General features: G+C 34.7%; 1 pseudogene; it reads left to right on the forward strand.

The window, feature by feature from the left end:
- The first annotated feature begins 12,818 nt into the window (after positions 1-12,818).
- On the forward strand, positions 12,819-13,448 carry LOC113183705 (high mobility group protein B1 pseudogene; annotated as a pseudogene).
- Positions 13,449-25,650: the final 12,202 nt, after the last annotated feature.

Below are 25,650 nucleotides of genomic sequence, written 5' to 3' on the forward strand. Positions count from 1 at the left end.
CAAATAAAAGAGGATACTTACAGCAAATGATAAAAATAATAAACAAATAGCAAGACAATAAACAACCTATCTCGATTATCATGTTGCGTGTAAGTGATCTAAATATGCTATTCAAAAGACAGAGATTGGCATATTGGTTTGAAAGTTAAAACCCAATTATACCGTGTCTGCAAAGCACTTCAGTATAAAAACAAAACTAGGTTTTAAACACTAATCTAAAGAAATTTGGTATAAGCCATATTATACCAAAGAATGTATGTTTAAGTAGAATTAATTCTACTAGGAATAGAAATATCATTTAATAGTGACATAGAGGTCAACTCATCAAGAGGAAATTATTGTTCAATCATTAATGCATCTAATATCAGGGATTCAAAATATGTGGAGTAAAAACTGAGAAAAGGGATACATGAAATAGATAGATTAATATTTCTCAGATCCCAAGATATGTATCAGAAATTTGATTTCTTTTACCAATATTTTGCAGTATTTGTAAGCTTTTTGTGTGGTAACACAAATGCCCATCAACAGTTGAATGGGTAAGAAGAATTTTGTGTATTCACAGCATTATAGAGTACTACTAAGCAATAAAGGGAATGAGCTACATATAACACAGAGCACCTCTGAATTCAAATAATTATGTGGAATGAAAGAAACCACTTGAAAAAGAGTACATGATTTCATTTATCTGAAACTCTAAAAAATGTGAGATAATCAATAGTGGTAGAAAGCTAATCAATGGGTGCCAGAGGAGAAGGTGGAGGTAAGTACAGAGTGATAGAAGGTAGGATTAACAATAGGGTACAAGTAAACTCTTGGGAGTAATGCATCCACTCTCTTGGTTTGTGGTGATTCTTTCATGGGTGTATACATAGGTCCAAACTGAGCATATTGTATACTTTAACTCCTAGCAGCTGATTTTATGGTAATTACAACTCAATAAAAGTATTTGTAAATTTAACCTATGTTCTAGATATTAGCAGTATATTAATAACTAGTAGATCACCTGTTCCATATTCCCCCCCAAATTTTTTTTTGAAGGTTTGTATAGCTATCAATAAATATATGGAACTCCAGTGACCATCAGGACCGATTCTATGCTAAGGTCTATCTTTTCTAAATTTGTTCCAATTGCAAAGTAACCACATGTTCTCACACATTTATAACTAAACACTCATGAAGTTAAAGGGGTATTTTTGTCCCATAGAAGTCATAAATTGTAATTATATATTGTATTAGGCAATTGCAGTTTTGAAGAATGGATAGTGTCCCATTCAGAGTGGTTACTTAGGACATTATAATGGCAATGTCACATTCATCACAGTATATAGGAGGCACGATACTTAAATGCAATGGAAAGGCCATTAATGTAGAAAGGTTTTAAAACTGTCATCAGATCCATTAGAGTTGATACTAGTATTTTACATAAAAATTGCCTGATGTGAGGATAAGGTGTCTGAAATCAGATCATTTGAAGAAAATCAAATCATATACTTGATTGCTGCATGACATGGTTGTTAAAGAACAGACACAAATATGTATGAATAGAGCTTTGATGTGCTAAAGGCGGAAATGTCAAGAGAAAAACTTCTTTAAGAAATAGCCCGATTCTCTTAAGAGTGGAAATAAAATGAGATCTGCTTTCTAGAAGAGACCTGAGAATAATATTTTTATCTATAATAGAAAAATATTCAACATCTTCATACACTGTTGGTTTAGGCAAGTAACTCCATCAAGTCATCAAAGTGACTTTTGTTCTCCCTCTTAACATAGAAAATGCCACTGGAAACTTGTTTAAAATTTTAGTGTCTCAGTAATGGGATTCAAAATTGATATTAGTTTTTTTTTTCATTCCATATTCTGACATTCACTATGGTGGGTACTCTGATAAAGAACCAATATAAATATATTAGCACACACAGTGCCCTTCAATTTTTAATAACAGCAATTCTGTCAGGAGGACTTATGTCTAATACAAAATTGTACACATCTGTTCTAGGTCTGGAAAGAATAATCTTTTTGGAGTTCTGGAATGAATCTTATCATGGTAGTAATGGTCAGTATTGACTGAATTATTATGAGTTTCGCTGAGGTAAAATTTCTTACACTTAAAAAATGGTAGACACTTTATAGAGGGGAAACTAAAAGGAAGATATGGATCTACATAATTGATTATTATGATAGTATTTTTTAAAATTTTTTGCATGATTGTTGTCCAATCTGGATAATCCTTGAGGCACACTATAGCCTATTTGAAATTTCTAACTGTATTTAGCATTACCAGCCTAGATGAAGGTAAAAACCACCAAGAGTCCAAAAGTCCTCACTTAACTAGAGTCTGAATGCCAAACACATGAGGTGTTAAAATAAAATTGAAAAGTATCTTCCTTAGAAAACCAAGGTGATTAATTTTAATATGGCTCAAGAGTGATCTCAAGCTGTTCCCTTGACCTTGTATCATTTCCTCGATTGAGCATTGGGGTCCTCCTCCCAATGAGTGTCACACTGCCATCGTCTCAATTCCAATGCATACGTAGCCTGCATCTCCCTTTCTGTCTCCATCCTGCAGTCATTTATGTCTCATGTGGATTTACATTTAATCACTGGTCTGTATTTTTGCAAGACAGTTTGCATATTAAAGGATTTCTCAGAGGATTCAAGCCACACAGCACATCAAAATGTTCAGCACTTAGGAAAGATGGTTCATAGTGGGGTTTTCTTCTTTTTTCTACTTTACTCCATTTCTGAATATTTTCACATGAAACTGCATTGATTTTTTTAAACAGGAAAGTTAGAGTAAATTTTTCCGTTAGGTAGATTCTAACAGAGTAAATTTATAGATTAATAAAGATGCAAAAGTGGCAAAGTCACTAAACAAAAAGACATTTTAAACAGACCTTATACATCTTCTGTAATGTACTGAAGCAGAACAGGAAGAGGAAGAGGGATGGCCTACCATTTGACTAATTGCAGCAGGCTTTCAGTAAGTATCTTCAGTTTAGGTCACTGTTTCCTAATTAATTATTGCACATAAATTAAAGCCCTTTTGCATCACATTTCTAACAGAAGAAGGAACTCTGGATCTCAGTTCAGCATTGTTTGCTGCAGACGATTTGTTTTGCTTCTGTGGACATTCTTAGGAACAGCCCATGAGCAGCTGGTATTAGCATGACATAGTGCACACTAATGAGATTGCAGGATCCTCTTGATGGGTCTAGCCTGCGATAACTTTCCTCTTAATTCTGTTTTGTGGTCTGTAAACCATTTTGAACATATGCTACTCTGGGACTTTAATCAGAAATACTCTATCCAAACCATTTTTAATTTGACATTTAGGTTTGGAAACTGCTATGGGCCACATTATTAATAACTTCTTATCTTACTAGGATTGCACAATTCTTAGACTCATGTGGTCACTAATTGCACAGAATGAATTATGCCTAATCATTATTTTTATTCTGATAGTAAAATTAGATGTAACATTCATTCTATATAATTTTTTGGTTCTTAAAAGGAATAGTTTGGCTTTACACTAACATGTATGTGTGTGTGTGTGTGTTTGCAGGTTCCAGAATAATGAGTAACATATTAGTTATGTATTAGTTAATTTTATTTTAATTCTCATATCTTCTAACACCCATTTTAACCATCATCTCTAACTTGGTAACTGGTTTCAAAACTGTGAGTGATGTACATATTAATTAGGAATGAAGATTCCTTTCATTTGTTTCATAAAAATACTTTCTAAAAATGTAATAAAAATACAAATTTCCTGTCTTTTACATTTAGCTCAATTTTCATTAGCTTATAGCAATTTGCAAATGTATTCTTCTACTAGGGCTGAAAATAACTTCTAATTTTAAAAAAAAAGGAAAGAAAGAAAACACCTGTTTTGGGTCCAATTACGAATTGCAGAGAACTATCATTCCTAATTACTAAATAGCTACAGAATTCCCATTTAAGTCAAATCAACTATACTTGAAAATAAACCTAGAATTTCAATGCTATAATCATTTATAATTCATTCTGCTTCTGAACACAAAAATAAGGCTCAATTCAAAAGCAAGCCTCGGGTAGGATGTGTGCTTTACAAATCTTGCTGGGTGGTTTTAACATAGATGATATCAAATTTCGAAAAATTTAATGAAAGGCAGGCTTTTTTCAGAAAGTACATTTGGAAAATCAATCTTAACTCATTCTTGATAGCTTCTTCACCTCCTGCCCCAAGAAAAGACACCCTGTGATGATTCTAAGTATTTTTTAATGTTCCTATTTTAAGGTATTTAGAAAATGTCAATATGATGCCACATTTAAGGAATTTTTGGACATAAAATAATAAATTATTTTAATCATAAGAATTGGTATACTTGGATCTCAGTAGACTTTAATCTCAAAGATTAAAGAATATAGCAACTACTACTTACAAATTAATAGGATCAATGAGCCAAAGAAATCCATTGCTAATTTCTCAGGCAAAATTACTGAGGGTATGACTTTCACAAATCAAATGCAATTAATGTTCTCTTGGGAAAAACAAAAGTCTCACAACATCAATCTTTAATTTGTAGGAATATTCCTGTTTTCTCCTAAATATTACCACTCAGTGCCCCAATGTAGGGAGCACTCTTACTAATTTAGAAGAGGGTATTTCTATCATCAGTGCATGTTATATGTCATTAAAATGTACATATTATAATTTACATATTTCTTCAACAAGACAGTTAATTGTATTGAGAATAACATGAGACACATATGGATTTCTAAAGGAAGAAATCAATGGCCACTTCTGTGTTTAACTCAGTTTTATTAAACCAAGGCTTCTTTTGTGGGTTATTTTAGACATGTTTGTCTACTGCTACTTAAAATGAGGTCATAAATAATCTTGCTGATTATAGAAAATACTATAAATTCCTCTAAAAATCACCTGACACAGCACATATTCTGACAAAAGCACACATTGCAGGGTTGATTTATAGAGGGATGTGGAAGTAGTTCAGTTGAGGTGGATGGCGAGGTTGAGCATCCCCTTATGATTCCATGTGTGAGGAATGATTTACAACCAGTTGAGTGCCTATTAAATTAAAATGTGGGTGCATGAAAAATAATAAAAACAAATCTGTGTGACGATTTTTTTTCAATCTTCGTATCTCTTCAGGTTCTGTTTGTTTACGTTATGTTTTGCTTTTGCATTTTTCCACATAAGATAGTGTCGCTTGTGAGTACACACACACACACACACACACATATGGAATCTTAGGATCTGCTGTGAGAATCAGGATAATTCTAGAAACAATAATCCTACAATAATCCTTTGTATTGTTCTAAATGAGTAGATTAGGGGGAGAGTAGCCCAGTATACACAATTTAGTCCCCAGCCTTTCCTCAAATGATAAAGAAATTGATCAGATGTAGAATTTAGCATTGGCAGCATACAATTAAGTTTTGTCACTGTCACTAAGTATGTGGTTTTCAGTGAGTCACCAACATGTTTATATTTTAGTGAAATCTCCCACTTGAATAGGGATAAAATTCACATCAAATTCTTATAGCAAGCAAGGTGGGTGGTGAATGCCTGTAATCCCAGCAACCTGGGAGGCTAGGGCAGAAGGATCACAAGTCTGAGATCAGACTCAGAAACTAAACAGGACCCTGTCTCAAAATAAAAAAATAAATAAAAAATAAAAATGGTAGCAGATGTAGCTCACTGGTAAAGCAACCCTGGATTTAATCCCTAGTATACAAATGAATAAATATACAAAATTCTTATAGAATATAGAGTAAGTTGATGAAAAAAATTATGTAAAGAAATTAAAAGTTGTTACACAATATTCAATAAATGTCACTGTAATAATTACTTCTGAAAGCCATACATTTTTGTCAGAATTATTATAATAAAATACAACAGTGAGTTTTTATATAGTAGTGCTTATTATGAACAATCATGAAGTAAGATATTACCTTTAGTCTAGAACATTCCCACATAGAGTCAAGGACTTTTAAGCCTAGAAGAAAATTTTGTGGCATCTAATTTCCTTATTTTATAGGCAAGAAAACTAAAGTCCAATTAGGTGCAGAAAATTGTCCATCCTTAAAATACCTCAGCAGTATAAAAATCCATCAGATATCTCATTTCTTTCCCTGGGGCTTAGTTATCTTCTGCTTTACCACACTGAATATTTTCTGGTCAGGTTTCTGGATGGTAAAGAAAATCTCTTCTGAGAGCAGGTAAGTTCCTATGTTAGACACCACATAGAGCTGTTCAAGAAGTAAAGCAACACATGGGCATAAGACCAGAGAGCAACAAACACTGTTCTCTTCCAAAACCGGAGCACTGGAAAAGTTACCTGGTCTTTTAGTCTGGAAGCATCTACAAATTTTCTTTAAATTGAAATTCATAAATTTCAATATTTTATATAAAAGTTAAGGGAAACTAATATACATTTAAAACAAACTGTGAAATTTGGAGGAGGGATGGGCATGCAATAAGATTTTATTGGTAATACAGGAAGGCCTCTATCCATCATAGACACAAAGCCAAAATCATGAAGGCTTTTTAAAAAATAAAATCTTTGTTGTTTTTGGAAAGATCTGGTGCTTCTTCATTGGGAAAAACCATGGCTTATTTTATACCAAGGTCTGGTGACCTTGTATTTAGTCCTGATTCGACTATTTAAACAGCGTAGGGTTTGCCAATTAGAATCAGAATTCTAACACTGATAGCCCCCCTTGAAGCAAAAGGGCCTCACACTTCTCAGCATCTTTCTGTCTTTCAAAGCCTGGGTAAAAGAAATATCTATATACTATAGATAAAAATGACTTTCTAACATTTTATCATATGTTCCCCTAAAACAATTTTGAAAAACTACTAAACATTTTAAGTTGATATCTAAAATGTTTGAAGTTTTAACTTTAAATAATTTAAAAGACTATAGAAAAGTTGGGTTTTATAAAAACATTAGTGTTTAGTATTGTCTTATTGATAGATCACTGTTTCAAATGTTTTCAATTGACTCTGATTATCATTTGTGATTAATACCCACCATCATCTATTCAAAAAAATAAGAAGAATGAATAAGTTATTCTTTAGAAATGCAATAATATTATTTACTTTTTTTATCCTATGGATTGAACCCAGAGATGCTTTACTACTGGAGTCACATCTCTAGTCATTTTCATTTTTATTTTGAGTCAGTGTTTTACTAAGTTACTTAGGGCAAATTGCTGAGTCTGGTGTCAAAAGGGCAAATTGCTGAGGCTTGTCTCAAACAGGCAATCCTCCTGCCTCAGCCTCTAGAGTCACTGTAATTACAGGGGTGGGCCAACATTCCCAGCTGCATATTATTTACTTTTGATCTTGTTCTTGTTTTTCCATTTCACTTTCCCATGTAATCTTACACTTATAAAATATATGTCTTGTGTAAAAATCTGTTCTAGCTTGCTTAATAGCAACAAACACACAAATAAAAATAGATATTTCTTTATCATTTTCTATGGTAATTGATGTTGACCAAGCAAAATAAAATTTATTATGTCCCTAGTGGCTATAAATTTTGATAATTAATTTTTAAGGACAAAAGTAAAATGTTATCAAGAACATATTTCTTTGTAACAGGCCTTGCTCAGTAATAGGAAACTCAACATTTAATGCAATTGTTGTGTTCATTACAAGGAAAATTGTATTAGTTGCCCTGGACCACAAAGACTTTATCTTCTCTGGTCTTTCTGGTTAAACAAAATTCTCACTTCTGTAAAATTTCTTAATTGTGTATGTATTTATTTGCTTCTCTCAGAGTATCTATAAATATTTCCTGTCATTAAAAAATATGAGTTGGATGAAAAAAATATATTTTTAATAAAGTTAATGACACTTTTTTGTTTTGATTAGTTTTTGAATCTTCTTTTAAAATGAATCAGGGTTCAGGATCAATTTTATTCTCATCTTTATAGGCAGGCACATTGACCTAACTTGTTCTCAGACATAAGTACATTGGATGAAATAATTTCATTACAGGTATGAACTCAATTAATTGAACTTCTTTCAAGTTACAAGACAAAATCACATATTGATCTCTCATTAAAAGTATATCTTTAATGACCTAACTACAAAATTAGTTTTTCATTCCATTTTGTTGAAAGAAATAGAACCTGGGCAAGAGAAATCACTTACCAGTCATTACTATCCTTTAACTTCTCCTTTTGATTGGCCCCTCACACACCGGTAATTCACTGTATACAGATACATTCTGTGTGAAATCTATGACTTTTCTTTTTGCATTGGGATAAAGACAATCGTGAAAGAGGAATTTAGTAAAAGAGAATAGACAGGAAACATCTAGCATAATGCATTGGCTACTAGAAAATTGTCAGGCAAATCAATTCTAGGAGACTACAAACACGGCAGTTGAAGATTTGGAAATGGACTTCCTTAAAACTATTTCTGCCAGAGTGCCTGTCTGAAAGTCTTAATGTATCCCCAGGGAAAAGGGATTCCAGTATGAAGACCACTGAGGTAAGAAATGAAAGACTAATTTTATCTATGAAACATTTTTTTTATGTTGCTCTTTAGACCTCTATTAAGTTACATGATCAAAAAGCTACTGCTTACCCAGAACCATTCTCACTGAGACATAATATATCCTTTATATTTTGAAAGCTAAAAAAAGAAAAAAATCATGTACCAGTAAATGGGAATAAGATTAGCTCAAGACCATACCTGTAGCCCATTTAAAAAAAAAAAAAAAAAAAAAACAATCATTTAAAGATAACTTCAGGACTTGCAGTTTACAACCAAATAGGTAAGTAACTTAAAAGCTGCTACTCCCTACTAATGACAAGTAAACAGCTAAAGAAACGGAAAATTCAGTCACTATTTTAAATTCATCAGGGAAGTGAAGTCATAGTGCAAAGCCCCCCAAATTGGAGAGATACATGGTTGGATATATAGATTCCCAATTTACTAGAGCAGTAAGCTCCATGGGACCCAGCAGCATGGTAGGAAAATCTAAGTTGTAATTGCTAAAGTTCTGGAGGCTCAGTAAAGATGATTCTGAGAGTCAGAACTGTAACTATAGTGATGTCAGCAAGATGACCAATCAGGATATCCCAGGCTTCACCGTGCCCCACAGAATGTTCAAATATCAACTATCAAACAGAGACAAAAGTCTGATGAAAATACCACAATTTGGGAATGAACCTAGGGCCCTTGAACTGAAACTTCATTGAAGGGACAGAGAAAAAGTATCACTTTCTTTGCATCTCTCCTCCCCTTTCTTCTCATCAGCACAGAACTGTACAGAGATAATTCCCCAAGACCCACAGTTTGTACAATGGTAAAAGAACAAGAGGCAGACATCTAATTTCCCTAGCATTCTGGAGGCTTCCTGGGAAACCCACTTTGTTCTTCTCTGACAGGGAACACTGGAGGAAAGGGCATAGTTAGACTACCCAGAGTCCCGTAGAAACAACAGAAAGAGGCAGAGGTTGCAGGAACCAGTATGCAGATCTTGGTGTTACATCTGTATTCCTGCCAGCTGTGCCACACAATCACACATACCAACAAACCTCAGGGCCCAACAAATCTCACAGCCCATTTACAAAGTCAAGCTGGTTGCCTTCAGAAATATGGTAGAAGGTTTGACTTTACTCATGTCCCTAGAAGGCTACTCTTAAACCCTGCCTCAAAGTTTAACCAAATGACCTGGCTCAGGCAAGGAAATGACAACCTTTGCCCAATGCATAGAAGGAAAGGGTCTAGGAAGCTCCCTTGACCTTGATCCAGGAAGCCACCTTAAACCAGGAAGTCAAGCAGAAGCTCCACTCAAATATCAAGCCCACCCAGTGACCCCACCCATGCTAGATCTGCTTGACTTATAAGGTTAAACAACTGCAAACCTCAATCTTTCCTTTATATGAAGCACAGTCTCCTGTCCATCCTGAGAAACAAATCTGCCTAATTGTAGTTCTATCTAACTTTAGATTCTGAACAGCAAAACTGCCCAGCCAGGGAATACATATTGCAATTGGTCTGACAAGAAGCCTTTATAGCACACAGTTAGCAGATCCATCTAATATTAGAGCTCAGTCAGTGATCTTATCTCCCAAAAGAGCTCAGTCAGAAACCACATTTGATATCAGAGCAGAAGCAGTGTCCTAGCCAACTAGAGAACACATAACAATCTTTACCTAGCTATCCAGGTCATCACCCATTGACCTTTCCAGAATTGCAGGGAAGATTAAATAGTGGTCTGTCCTTACCAAAGAACACCAGTAGTGGTCAGAATAGGAGGCTGTCTCCTCAAATGCGTAAAATATTATGAAAAACCAAAGAGTCAAAGTACTCCAAAAGAAGCTAACAAAGCTCCCAAAATGGAACCCCTCCCCAAAATAGATATGTATGAAATGAGAGCTTGAGAATTTAAAATAATACTCATAAAGGATTCATTGAACTACAAGAATATGTGGCTAGACAGTGTAATTACCTTTGTTAAATAATTCATGAAAGTGAAAATTTTGGCAAAAAATAAAAAAATAAAACCAATAGAGAAGAAATCCTATAGATGATTACAGTGAATGAAGTAAAAAAAAAATCAAGAGAAGGCATGCACAGAACATTCACACAAACAGAAGAATCATTGAGCTGGAAGACAGAACATTTGAAACTATCCATTCGGAGAAGAAAAACACAAAAGAATGAAATAAATAGAGGAAAAAAAGGATGAAGAAAACTTATGGAAATTATGGGACAACATCAAGAGACCAATCTTTTGCATAATCTTTTACTTTCAGAAGTAAAAGAAAAAGGGTCAGGGGGGAAAAAAAAACAGCTGAGAACTTCCCTAATCAGAGTCAACCTACCAATTTCAGGTATAGAAATCAGAGATCTCCAATCAATCTCAACCTAAAGAAGAGTTGTTAACAAGACCCATAACAATCACGATATCAAAAATAAAAAACAAAGAAAATCCTCCAAGAGGAGCAAAACATAAGAAACTTAGCAAATATATAAAAGAGTGTCAATGTGACTACTGGCAAATTTCTCATCAGAAATCCTAAAGGCCAGGAAAGTATTGGATGATATGTTTAAAGTGATAAAGGAGGTGGGAAAACTGCCAACCAAGAACATTAAACCCAGCAAAATTATCTTTCAGAAATAAGGAGAAAAATAAAAATTTTCTCAGACAAACAAAAACTAAGGTAGTTCATCACCACTATGCCTGCCTTATAGGAATTGCTAGAGTGGTTTAAGCTCAAACAGTAGGCCACTAGTTAATATAAAACTTATAAAAGTGCAAATATCAATAATACAGAGCCATATTCATATACTCTAGAACTGAAATCATGGTGTATAATGCAGTTTTATTCCTAGTATAATCATAGAAAGAAGTCATTAAAAATCACCATTATAGCTAAAGAAAATTTTAAAAGACCAGGCATGGTGGTGCACAACTGTAATCCTAGCTGTTCTGGAGGCTGAGGCAGGAGAATGGAGAGTTCAAAGACAATCAACAAAAGGGAGGCCTCAGTGAGACCCTCTCTCTAAGCTCTAAATAATGTACAAAATAGGGCCAGGTATGTTGCTCAGTGGTCAAGTGCCCCTGAGTTCAACCCCGAGTACCCCCAAAAATAAAATTATAAAGGGGTACATATTACGAAATAATATAAATTCTAACAACCAAAAATTAATGTTAAGTTGTTATCGGTTTGCAATAAACTAATATAAGATGTTTTATGTTAGCCTTGTCGTAAACACAAGCAAAAATCTATTGTAGATGCACAAAAGTGGAAAAGAGTCAAAGCATATCACAACAGAAAACCAAAATATCACAAAGAAAGTCAGTGAAAGAAGAAAAAATAAAGTGTCTACAAAATGACCAGGAAACAAAAGATGGCAGTAGTAAGTTACATATTAATATTTTCCTTGAATTTATATGGATTAAATTATCTAACAAAAATTATCCAACACAGAGTGACCAAAAACATTTTAAAACATAATGTCCAACAATATGCTACCTATAAGAGACTCACTTTACTTTTAAGGACATGCATAGAAAGGAAGTAAAGGGGTAGAAAAATGTGTCCCCTTCAAATGGAAACTGAAAGAGAACAAAGGTAGCTAAAATCAGAGAAAATAGACTTTATGTTAAAAACCTTAAAAAGAAAAAGGACATGTAATTTCAAAGGGATCAATTCCTTAAGAAGACATAATGATAGTACATACATATTCACCCAATGTCAGAGCACCTAATTATGTGAAACAAATGTTAAAAGATATGAAAGGAGAGATAAATAGCAAAACAGAACTCATAGGGGGATTCAATACCCTGCTCTCATCAATGGACAGATGAATCATTCAGACATAAAATTAATAAGAAAACACTAGTCTTGAAAGATACTTTACACCTAATGGACCTAACAGACAAATGCATAATCTCCCCTCCAAAGCAAAAGAATCCCATTTTTCTTGAGCCACATGGAACATTCACCAGGGTAGAGTGTATGTGAGACCACAGATAAATCTTAGGAGTTTGAGAAGACTGAAATTATGATAAGTATCTTTCTGACGATAATGTTCAAAACTAGAAGTCAATAATGGGAGGAATTTCAGAAGATTAACTAATACGTGGAAATCAAACATATTTCTATGAAGAAAATTTTAAAAAAATTCAAAACCATTTTCTGACAAAGGAAAATGGAGGCGTCTGGCTCCTTCTCTCACAGCCATTGCAGTGCATTGAGCTCCACAGAGAGAGCGCCAGGGCAAGTGAGAGCTGAACAGGCACTGGGTGCCTCTGGGCCTCTCTAAGGAAAAACAACTAAACATGGGCAAAGGAGTTCCTAAGAAGCTGAGAGGCAAAATGTCACCCTATGCATTCTTTGTGCAAGTTTGCCTGGAGGAGCACCAGAAGAAGCACCCAGATGCTTCAGTCAACTTCTCAGAGCTTTCTAAGAATTGCTCAGAGGTAGAAGAACATGTATGCTAAAGAGAAGGGAAAATTTGAAGCCATGCCAAAGGCAGGCAAGGCCTGATATGAAAGAGAATGAAAGCCTATATCCCTCCTAAAGGGGAAACAAAAAAGAAGTTCAATGATCCCACTGAGCCCAAAAGGCCTTCCTTGGCTTTCTTCTTCTTCTGTTCTGAGTATCACCCCAAAATCAAAGGAGAACAATCTGGCCTATCCATTGGTGATGTTGCAAAGAAACTGGGAGAGATATGGAATCCCTCTACTGCAAATGATAAGCAACCTTATGAAAAGAAAGCTTCTAAGCCAAAGGAAAAATACAAAAAGAATTTTGCTACCTACTGAGCTAAAGGAAAACCTGATGCAGCAAAAACGGGAGTTATCAAGGATGAAAAAAAAGCAAGAAAAATAAGAAAGAGGAAGAAATAAAGAGGAAGAGAAGAGGAAGAAGAAGAAGAGGAAGATGATGAAGAAGATGATGCTGAATAAGTTGGTTTTGGCACAGTTTTTTTTCTTATCTATAAAGCATTTAATCCACTGTACACAACTCACTCCTTTTAAAGAAAAAAAGTTGAAATGTAATGCTGTGCAAAACTTGTTTTTAAACTGTACAGTGTCTTTTTTTGTATAGTTAACACATTACCAGATGTGTCTGTAGATAGCTCTGCCCTGGCGGTATTTTCAATAGCCATTAACCTTACCAGTATGAGGATTGTACACTGGCATGGAAATTTAAAGCAGGTTCTTGTTGGTGCACAGCACAAATTAGTTACACATGGAAATGCTAGTTCTTCATCTTCAGTTGTCTCTGATGCAGCTTATACTAAATAATTGTTGTTCTGTTGACTAAATACCACTCTGTCATGACAAGAAAAAAAGTTGTAGCTGTTTTGTTGACACTCTGAATGCTTCTAAGTAAATACAATGTTTTTATTTAAAAAAAAATAAAAGAGAAAGAAATGGATGTACAACATACCAAAATTTATGAGATGAAGGAAAAGCAGTTTTAAGAAGGAAGCATATAGCAATAAATGTCTATGTGAAGAAAAATTAAAGATCTCCAACAAACGTCTTAATGTTACACTTCCAGGAAATAGAAAATCAAGAACAATATAAGCTCAAAGTCAGCAGAATGAAAGAAATTATAAATATCAGAGCAAAAATAAAGAGCAGGCAAATTATATGAAAGATAAACAGAACTAAGGGATAAACAAAATCAACAAAACTTAGCAAGACTTAAAAAAAAGAGAAGACTCAAATAAATAAAAGTAAAACCAAAGAAAAATTACAACCAATAACAAAAAATAAAAATAATTATAAAAGGTTATTATGAAAGATTATATGCTAAAAATTGGATAATCTATCAATACAGATAAATTTTTAAACACATAAAACCAAATCAAGACTAAACCATAAAGAAATAAGAAATCTAAACAGAACAATAGTGAGTTAGGAGACTAAATCAACAAAAGTATTCAGTCAAAATAATCCAAAGACCTGATGGTTTTACTACTGAATTATACCAAACATTTAAAGAATAATTAATACAAATCCTTCACAAACTCTTCAAGGAGATCAAATGAAAGCAAACATTTTATGAGGCCAGCATTACCTAGATTCCAAAGCTATACAAAAGCATCATAAGAAAGAAAAATTACATGCCACTACTCTTGATGAACATAGATGCAAAAATACAATATTGGCAAGCCAATTTCAACAACACATTGACAGAATCAGCAAACATCATTCTTAATGACAAGAAGCTTAAGTTTTTCTGCTAAGATCAGAAACAAGGGAAGGATGCCCCTCTTGCAATTTTGCATTCAATGTCTTACCTAATGTAGTAAGATGAAAATGAAAATAAAAATAAGTATATTGAGAAGGAATAAATAACTGTCTTTATTTGTTGATGATATGGCTGTGTACATAGGAAATCTGAAATAACTGACAAAAACGTGTTAGGTACTAATACGTGATTATAGCAAGGTTACAGGTTAAATGATTAAGATACAAAAAGTCAACTGCTTGCTGGCATTGAATAAATGGTATTTTGAAATTGAATATACATTGTTCTTTATATTAGCACTAAAAAATTAGTTCTACATGTAATAAATAAATATGTACAAAATCTAGATGAGGAAACACAAATGGCAGAAGCCATGTTGTCTGTCTTCTACTTTCCACCTATTTTGAAAGAAAAGGGTCAGCCAACTTTGTCACATGGGTATTGATGTATGAAGAAACACTTTTTTAACCTTTGTCATTAACCTTCATGGAAGAGATGACATGATTTATTATTTTAACATTATGTGAACTTGGAGACTCAGATGCCCTGATTAAAAACTTAAATCATTATTTAAACCTAATCAATGAGTTGTCAAATTCCAGGCTCTCCATTGTGACCCATATTTCTAAAAAGAAAAAAAATGGCTCGATATATCAGATTAAAATTCCATTCACAAGGAAGAGTGTTTTAGGTAACTGTGACATTCTAAATCTAGTCACTAATATTTTTAGTGTGTCAACAGGCTTTTTCTTTCTTTCTTTCTTTCTTTCTTTCTTTCTTTCTTTCTTTCTTTCTTTCTTTCTTTCTTTCTTTCTTTCTTTTGTATTGGGAATTGAACCTAGGGATGCTTAACCACAGAGCCACATTCCCAGCCCTTTTTATTTTTTATTTGAGAGATGGTCTCTTTAAGTTGTTGAAGGCCTCACTAGCTTGCTGAGACTGGCCATGAACTTGTGATCCTCCTGCTTCAGCCTCCCAATTTGTTGTGTGTGTGCCACCATACCTGACACCAGCCTTCTTAATGTGTACTAATAATAATCTTAATTAGAAATAATAAATACAAACTTATTATGGATCTAGTTGTGCCTCTCACATGGAAAGTAGTTGTTTACAGATTAGGTAAAACCATATTGTTGGAACATAACTTTATGGTGGGAAAGTATTTTGAATTTAGGTTAATGTAAGAAAATTAAAGTGCTTGAATTTATACATGTTTGTAGAACTTAATAACAATGTCTTTTATGGACTGACAACTTTGGATGATAAACCAACCATTAGAGATCAGAGTTCAAATAAACAATATAACAATTCACATCCAAGGGTAAATAGGATGTTAATGAATGAAGTGGTTTATTGCCTATTTCCAGAGTAATGCCTTGCTTATTTCTTTACTCATATCAGACACTGTGCAGGAAAATGCCTTAAAAACTGGAATAAGAGCTATACAATGTGATCTAAACTCTGCACTAAAAAGAAGTTATGTGAACATGTATACTTGTGAAAATGTTAGAAGATAATACACATATAATATTAGTGACTAAGAATATGGTTGATTTTTTATTTTTCTTTATGCTTTTTTATATTTGCAAATTTACTATGCCTGCGTATCTTTTAATATCAGTGAATGATATGGATAAATATAAAAAAAATAAGTGACAAGATTCTGACACAATTTTTTATAGAAGACAAATACATGAAATTGAATGTAGTTTAAGTTCCAACTCTACTCTTTATAACCATATGCCCTTATAAAGTATTGCCTTCTTATAATTCCATATTGTAAAGTTTGGGGAGGATGCCTTGCAAGGAAGGTGGCCATGTGCCCTTTTAGGAACTTCTATAGTGAATTTCACTTCTGTGGGCTGCATGGATATTGATTACAATAAGATCAAGCATTCCATGCCTAACCTACTGCCTATCTCTCTACTCTCCCTTCTATTGATTTGGATATCCTTTCTCTAGGGCAGGTAAAATATGCAATTATACTAATGAGCAGAAAAGTAATTAACAGGATGAAAAATGCCCAAAGTCCATTTTAGATGAAGCTTTATACCAAACATTAAATTAGTTAAGAGTAACGAGGTAGGAGATAAGGCCTCTGAACAGTCTAATAATCAACTGGAATGACCCCTTTTAATGAAATAGGAACAAATGCAATTATGACAGCATCATGCTAGGATGCCTTTGCTTACAAAATTACCTGAGCAAGACAAATTCTGGGATCACCTTCCAATCCCAGGCATTCTGAGGGATTAGGGTCTTATCGCTATTCCTTGGCCCCCAATAATAAATGTTACCTAATTAAACAAAAGTGTTGATCTCCAGAAAGAAGACATGGCACAACAGGAGAAAAGTTTAGGTAGTCATGACTTATACAGCAATGCAAATAATCAAGTTCTCAATAGTGTATTTAAGAACATCATGGGGTTATTAATGATGGTAGGATGTGATGATCATTATTATACAAAGTACATGTATGAAGACATGAATTGGTGTAAATATACTATGTATACAACCATAAACATGAAAAAATGTGCTCTATATGTGTAATAAGAATTGAATGCATTCAGCTGTCATATATAAATAATAAAAAGAACATAGATTTTCTAATCACTTTTCTCAAATCTCATAATCATTAATTCATTTGTTTATTTATTCACTTTCAAACATAAACTGAGAAATTTTTAGGTGTAGGGTCCAGTTCTAGAGAAGTTCCAGAAAGTATTAAGAAGATCAAAGACAGAGAATAGCAAGTTTGGGCTTTTAACTCTGGTTCAGTCATAAACAAGTTGCATAAGGCAGACTCAGGTTTCTGGGACCAGAGGCTTATAGGATTTCTAAGATCCTCTCTAAAAACTAAAATTAAGACTACATAACAATTTAAATGAAAAGTTCTGAAGCTTAAGTCTTATCAGTGTCATAGAATTCCACCTCTGTAGCTGAGTTTGGTCTTTTGCTTCAGTGTGACTTTAAACAAGCCATTTGACCTCATTGGAACTCTATTTTCTTTTGCATAAATTTGGGATAAACTGTGTTCCTTACATGACTGTTGTGGCAGTTAAATGAGACCATAAATATGCATAAAGTGCTTTGCACAGTGCCTGGCACAGGGCAGGCTCATGTTGAATGGTAGCTGACAGTGCTGTCAGAGAGTAGGCCACAAGCAGGCTTTGTATGTTTTGTACAGACTACAGAAGGATAGAGCTGCTCCCTTCTTTTGCTTTCCCTAGAAAAAATACATATGGTCTGATTGACACCCAGTAAGAGAGTGCACCTGGCCATAGGTATTCTTTTTTTTTTTAGCCCAATCAATTGAATTCACTGAACTGGCTTTCACAATGACAAAAAGCAAATGTTTGGGATGGAACCCTTTCATCAGTGCAGTAGAATACCAGCATTGCAAATAAACATTTTGATCAAACATTTCATCACATAGATCGTGTTTGCCCATAAAAGCACTTGGACACCTACATGTACTGGTTTTCTCCTTCCCAAAATATTTGCTTGGAAGTTTCTCAGCACAGTTGAGGGCACCAATTTTTTTTTAATTTCTTTTTTTTTTCTTTTTAAAGCATAAGCCATCCAGATTCTATGTCATTATTAATGCTTTTTAAGGTACTTTATTTGACTATGTCCAATGGTATGTGATGACCAATATTTCACATTGAATGAATGAAGTATACCTTTTCATTATGTTCTCTGATTTATTTCCTAACTTGCCAGGGTGAAACTCATGGTCCCAACTCTGCATCTATAGCTGCCTTCTTAGGTGGTTTCATCATCTTGATTCTCATACTTATTCATTAAAACTATTCTTTTTTTATATTATGTTTTAGACTCCAGAATTCAAAGAAAAATAAGCTATGATCACCTCTTCCAAGGTGCTCAAAACCTAGAGGAAGACAGAAATGGAAAAATGGGAGATGATTTCATCATATTATGAAAAATTCTGTCATTAAGATACATCCTACTTATAAGGAAGCACAGAAGATTAAGTTTCCCAACATGCTAGGGAATGACATAAGGTCAGAAGGAATGAAGACAGAAGAAGCAATAATGTAGCCAGGCTTTACAATGTAAAGTTTTATCAAGATAGTACAAACTGATTAATTGTCAAGAGGGAAGAGCATGCGCAAAAAATCTCTGTTTTAGTCAGCTTTTTCACTGCTATGACTACATGACAGGACCAGCACAACTGTAGAGGAGGAAGAGTTTATTTGAGGGCTTGTGTTTTCAGCGGTTAGTCCATAGAAGGCAGGCTTCATTCTTCAGGGCTTGAGGTGAGGCTGGACATCATGGTGGTAGAGGGTGGCAGAGGGTAGTACCTCATATCGTGACCAGAGAGCAGAGAAAGATTTAACTTGCCAGATACAAATGTATACCCAAAAGTCAAACCCCAATTCCCATCTCCTCTAGCCACACCCTACCACTTCAGTTACCACTTAGTTAATCCCTAAATTGAATTAATTCACTGACTGGGTTAAGACTCTCACAACCAAATCATTTCTCCTCTGAACCTTATTGCATTGTCTCACCCATGAGCTTTGTGGGAGGGGTCCCTCATATCCAATCCATAACAATCTCCTTGCAAGAAAGAGCAAGGCACATCAGAAGAAGCAGAAAGATTTTGCAAAACGGGAGCATGAGTAGACATAAGACCAGGAATGTGGACTCTTCCTGGATTTTTAAAAGACATGTCTGTCCTTCTAAGGAGTTTTGGCTTTATTCTGTAGGGAGTTCAGTGATTTTGGATGTGTTGGAGAAGGATTTGGGTTTTAGAAAGATATGTCTGGCTACAAGTTCCGTGGGAGTTGAATTGGCAGAGAAAAAGACAGGGCTTAGAAACCACTTATAAAGCTATTAAAGTAGTAAAAGCAAAAGATGATGAGAGTCTGAGACAAGGTAGAGACAATAAGAATGTGGAGGAGTGTATGATTGCAAACGTTACCTAGGACACAGAGTGAAGAGAGATGGGAGGTGAGGAAGTTGAGGTTGATTCCTGGATTTCTACATCTTACTGTGAGACACAGAAATCTGACAAGCACACACAGATTAGACATCTCTTAAAACATGTTATAAGTATACAATGCACTAAGAATTCCTAAGCAAACTGCACTATTAGATGTTTAACCATTTATGAATTTGTTATTAATATTTTATTATTGTGTTCTTAATAGAACATGAGGAAAGAAAGCCTCAAAGCAATTTCCAGAAAATCTACTTGCCATAGTCTATTAATTTCTTGAGAAGAAGTGTGCACATACAGAATTTTATCCCCAACATCATAGGAAGTAAGATTGCAACTTAATCATTTCTTTGCATTGTGGTGGTATTAGTGTTTTGATTTTTAAACTGTTTTATTGTTAAATATATTAAAATATATAATATGTGGAAGTTTTAAAAAGTAACCATAAAACAAGTTTCCTTATCTGGCTCTAAAAAATGAAGTATAACCAATACTTTAAAGACCTGTATGGGTTTTCATTGATCTCATCACCTTCCCCCAACCTATTTCACTCTCTGGTAACTTAAAATTTTGATTTTTTGGAGTTAGTTATCTTCTTACCTTTTGATTTGCTTTTCAGCCACACACACACACACACACACACACACACACACACACACAGTAGTGATCATTTTGCATATACAGTCATGATCATTTACTAATGAATTACATTTTTTAAGGGATGTGACATTAGGCAATTTACTTGTTGGGTGAGCATCATAAAATTTACATACAAAAACTTAGATTGTATAGCCTACTATACACCTAGGCTATATTGTATAGCATAGTTTAATTTTTTAAAGTATTTTGTTAAAAAAATTAGACACAAACATGTACATCAGCCAAGGACTGCCCAGAGTCAGGATTATCAATACCACTGTCTTCCACCTCCACAAATCGTCTCATTGGAAGGTATTGAGGAGCAATAATCACATGAAGCTGTCATTCCCTATTATAACAATGCTTTCTTTTGGAATCTCTCCTGAAGGACTTACCTAAGCCTGTTTCATGGTGAACTTTTTTAAATAAGTGGGAGGACTACATTCTATTAATGAGTACAAAAATACATAAACCAGTAACATTGTCATTTGTTACCATTACCAAGTATCGGGTATTGTACATAGTTATGTATGCCATACTTGTATACAACTGGTAGCACAGCAGGTTTGTTTATACCAGCATTACCACAAACTCATGAGTAATGCATTGCACTAGCACCTTACTACAGCTACTGCCAGAAGCCAAGTGCCAATGTCTCGGCTTGGCACAGAATCACGAGCCACCACACAGCTTTGTAGGTTCAAACAGCAATTCTTTATTCCGGATCTCACACCAGCCTCCACACACGTTCAGGGGCAGTCTAAATCTGCCCGCACACTTCACCTACTCCACTAGGCTTTTTCCAAATCCCATTTGAATCTCATGAGAACTCAATGGGAACAAGCAGCAGGAACACCCTAATCCCAGCAGCAATAATCTTCAACCTCAACTTCCCTAAAACCCATATTCTTACACGGGAAACGCCTTAAACCGGGAACACCCTAAACCCAAGGACCGGGATACTTCCTCAAACCTGCAGGATACTTCCTCAAACCTGGATCCACCCTCGATCACCTTGAGCAGGGTCATCTTACTAAAGCATACATGCAATGTCCCATCAAATGTCCTCTAAGCAGCATGGGGTACGCTGGCAAGGAGATTTTGATGCATCATACCTACTTGGCAATGGCCCTCAGCATCCTACATCACTGGATGACAGGAAAGTTTTAGCTGTATCATAAATTTATAGGACCATGGTCATATATATAATTATCATTGACCAAAATATTCTGCAGAGAATGAATATGAATTAAATCCTATTTATGTAATTCTGTTATTTCTTTTTCTTTTTGCCAAACAATATATTAATGAGATGGTTATAGCTAATATTTACTCTTTGACTCTGGCATAGCATTGTCATTATAAACATATCCTGGGTTTTGCATCCATTCTCCTGTGGTCTCTTAGGAACATTCCTGCTTTGAACATTCTTGAGCATGTATCCTTATGTATTTGTACATGAAAATAGCTAATCAGCATTCTTTTGCTTAAAATATTTGCATATGATATATATTTATATTTTCTCAATTTTAAAGATTTGGGATCCCTCATATTTTAGAAGCAGTTTGTATTAACTATAAGTATAATTATTTGCATTTGCATATAACTCTAAACACTAGCAGTTATATATAAATACACACATAAATATATAGATTGTCTCCATATACATATATAGATTTCTACTACCTGACAAGTTTATTAAATATTGAGAGAACTAGAACTAGAATTGGAGAGTTGCTACTATGAGAAGGAAGGAAAGCTAATGTTACAATTAGAGGAAAAATGGAATATGATTGATATGACATTTATACTGAGAAACAAATAAAGATCACCAGGGAGGAGGACAGTATAAACAGGAGTATCTCATATGGAAATTGTAGCATGTGACTTAAGAAGCAGGGATTACTGGAAGAAATTGGAGCCCTGTCTGGAGAAAGAAGAACAAAAAGGTAGTACAAAGGTCATGGCAAGTTTCTGAAGAAGTCTTAATAGTGAAGAATATTCTGTCTCTGGAAGACTACCTGGGAATGCATGTATCCAGGGAACCAGAATGTGACAATGGACAAAGGATGGCACACTAGGATAAAAAATGCATTGGACCCTAAGGTTAAGTGGAAATTACTGTGATCATGAATCACTAGCACCTTAGAAGAGTGGTGGGGTGATGAATTTGGGCTGGCCTACATTAATGTGTGTAGTAGATGTGTTTTTCTTTGACCAGCACCACCATGCTTCTTCCTTTCGTGAATGCTCATTCTTGGGACTTGAACACTGCCTCTGGCTTCACAAGACCCTTGCATCCCTGCCAACCAGTGCACATCCCTCTATTTAGAGGATATTTTAATTTTCCTATTCCCAAAGAAAACTTGCAGTGATCCTGAATGAGAAAGTTTCATCTGTGTGTCTCGGTTTTAATCAAAGTGTAGAATCACTTTTGGAAGTAAACTTTTCCTGTGTTGACTTCTTTCAATGGAACATTTTTGTTGAAGAGTTTGTGAGAGTTGTAGAGACCAAAAGAGTAAGCAGCGGTGAGCACGATGACATAAGTCAAGATGCCATCAGAGAGGTGGAAAGCTACCTTCATCGCATGAGATTTTTGTCTCCTGAAGATATGGAGCTCAGTCAACATAGGAAAAAGTTTTCAGAAGACAAAGGCATGCTGCAAATTAATTATTAAATTGGGAATGCTTTTAATAGAGTCAGTCTTAGTATTATGTAATTTTATTATGAGTATCTTCAAATTATTTAACCTACCCAAAACTCTAGCATTTCTGAATATGTTGAAAGTACAAGATGTTTGAGGACCTCAGCAGTAGATACAGGTTCTGGTAGTGGGCTGAACATATCCAATTTAGTGAACAAAGGCACACAGGCAGTGTTAAATATCTTTTATATGAGTGAATGTTGTCCCTTGCCTTGAGGAGGGCCATCTGATAAACCTATTTGGATTAACTTGTTAAGGCTGACATATGTTGATAATGTTTAGTTAGTACTTAAATGTTTAGCAGATACTTGCATAGCTTATCACAAAGAATTCTATTCACGTAGTGAGAAATTTCAGACAAAGACACAAAACCCACAGAGAAACCACTAGGAATGGAGATAATACATTAATTCAGCCTACTTCCTAAAAAAAAAAAAATCAAAGGCATGACGGTTAATAGGAAAAACATGTAGCGGAACTTATTTCATCCATTTCTTAAATAATATTAAGTATACTAAGGACAGACACTAGCTGAATGGAAGGATAGTAACAATAAATGTAGTAAATAAGGAAACGTTGTAATATATTTAAAGGTGTTTGGTGTTTTGAAAAAGTATTTAGAGGAAGAAAAGGAGTTCAAGAAACCAAAATAAAGAAAAGCTTTAAAAAAATCCCTTTGTTGAGCCTCTGAGCCAGCAGTTCCTAAGCATCTGCTTTGTCCTCAACACTTGGAATCTAAAGACAAATTAGACATGGCCCTATTTAGTCTAGTGGACATACATGAATGATAGAAAGAGACAAGCTCTTGTTTTTTAAGTGCTCTAATAAAATGGGTAAGGGTGCTTTGGGGACTCCCAACAATGGTAAACAATTCAGGGAGTCTTTAGGGACAAGAAAACATTTGCACTGGATCCTAAGAACTGGGTATGATTTAATCAACAGTGATGAAGAGGAGAGAAGAAACATTCCAGGCTCAGACACAGCTAATGCAGCAGTATGCATGTATGAGAGAACAATAATTTGAAGAGAGGTGAAAAGCTGTGGCAGCCAAGGCATAATTAAACAGGGAGCAAACTAGGGGTATGTGGCTAGGACGGGTGGAGTGAGGGAGTCGCTTTGTAGGCAGTAGGTCTGGAAAGGAGCCAGTCTTCCCAACACACATTAATAGTTTCTACATACACCGAGTACATTTGTATGCTGCCCTGTGTTTTGATCATATGAAACAGCAAACTTAAAAGTGCTGTGAAACAAAGTAGTGTACTTTTGTTTTCACCATGGGTGTGCTTGGTGTTACATAGACCCAGAGTATAAAAACCAAGCTTACAAAACAGATAAAATAGGATGTGATTATTTTGTGAACAAGGGGATTTTTAAGTTTATAAAAGGACTAATGTTCTTAGTTCTCAAATACGAAACTAGTGCCTAAGCTTGCCAACTGCCTGGATGTGTCAGGAATTGCCTGAAATGGAGCTATTCTCGAAACGCTTCTGACTCCTCTGTAAAAAAAAAAAAAAAAAAAAAAAAAAAAAAAAAAAAAAAAAATTCTTCTGTTTTGTTTATAAAGTTTAAGATCGGTATATACAGAACTTAAAAACATTTCTCTGTAAGACATGAGTTCGTATTTCCACTATGGTTTTTAGTAAACATTGTAAGTTTAGCTTCCAGCCAGCATGCCCTCCCTTCCCTTATCAATAAACAATCTGAAAGGCTGAAAGGAAAGGAATCACTCAAATCAAAACAGACCAGAGCTGCAGCTGGGAGTGGGGGCGGCCTCTGGATCCATAGGGAACATTACTGGGACCACTCGTATCAAAGATTACTGGAAATGAGCAGGGGTGAGAAGAACCAGAAACATGTGGATGGTAATGTGTCTTGACCTCAGTGGGAGTAAATGAGAAAACTGCACTCTCATAATAGGTGTATGATGCTCCAAAATCTCTTAAGTGGCATCTGTGTTTGGAAAATTAGTTAACCAAAGCTCACAAGTTAGTGTCTTTATCAGTTGTTATTCTTTCCTGTTTGAATTTGTAGTGAACCAGTTTTTCCTTCCTTCTTCCTTCCTTTCTCTGTATCTCCATTTCTTCCTTGATTCCTTCCATCCTTCCTCTCTCTCTTCATTTCTTTTCCTTCCTCCTCTCTTCTCCTTCCTTGCATTCTTCCTTAAAAATAACACATCCAAGTTTAGATGGATGGGTTTTAGAAATAATCTTCTGTATGTATATTTACTTCCATTCCTCTCTATGATTCCTCTCTATGATGCCTTAATTTGTGAAAGGCTCAGAGTTTAATATTTGAATTGGTAGATATTAAAACTTTAAGAGCAATCTATATTAGTAAATCTATAAATACATAAGCAATTTACCTTATTACCAAGTATCCATGTTCTTCCATAACAAACTGTATTTGTGCATGGATTTTCAATATCTAATGTTAACATGTTAATAATAGCAAAAGACTTAATGTTCACCTCTTAAGACTGGGAAAAAAGACATATTGTCTACTCTCAAAACTTCTAATCAATACTGTACCACAGTTCTCAGCCAATAGAATGCGGCAAGAAAATGAGTAAGAATACAAAATATACAACTACAAATTT

Source organism: Urocitellus parryii, chromosome 6 (assembly GCF_045843805.1).
Source record: "Urocitellus parryii isolate mUroPar1 chromosome 6, mUroPar1.hap1, whole genome shotgun sequence".
In the NCBI taxonomy this organism is placed as follows: Eukaryota; Metazoa; Chordata; class Mammalia; order Rodentia; family Sciuridae; genus Urocitellus; species Urocitellus parryii.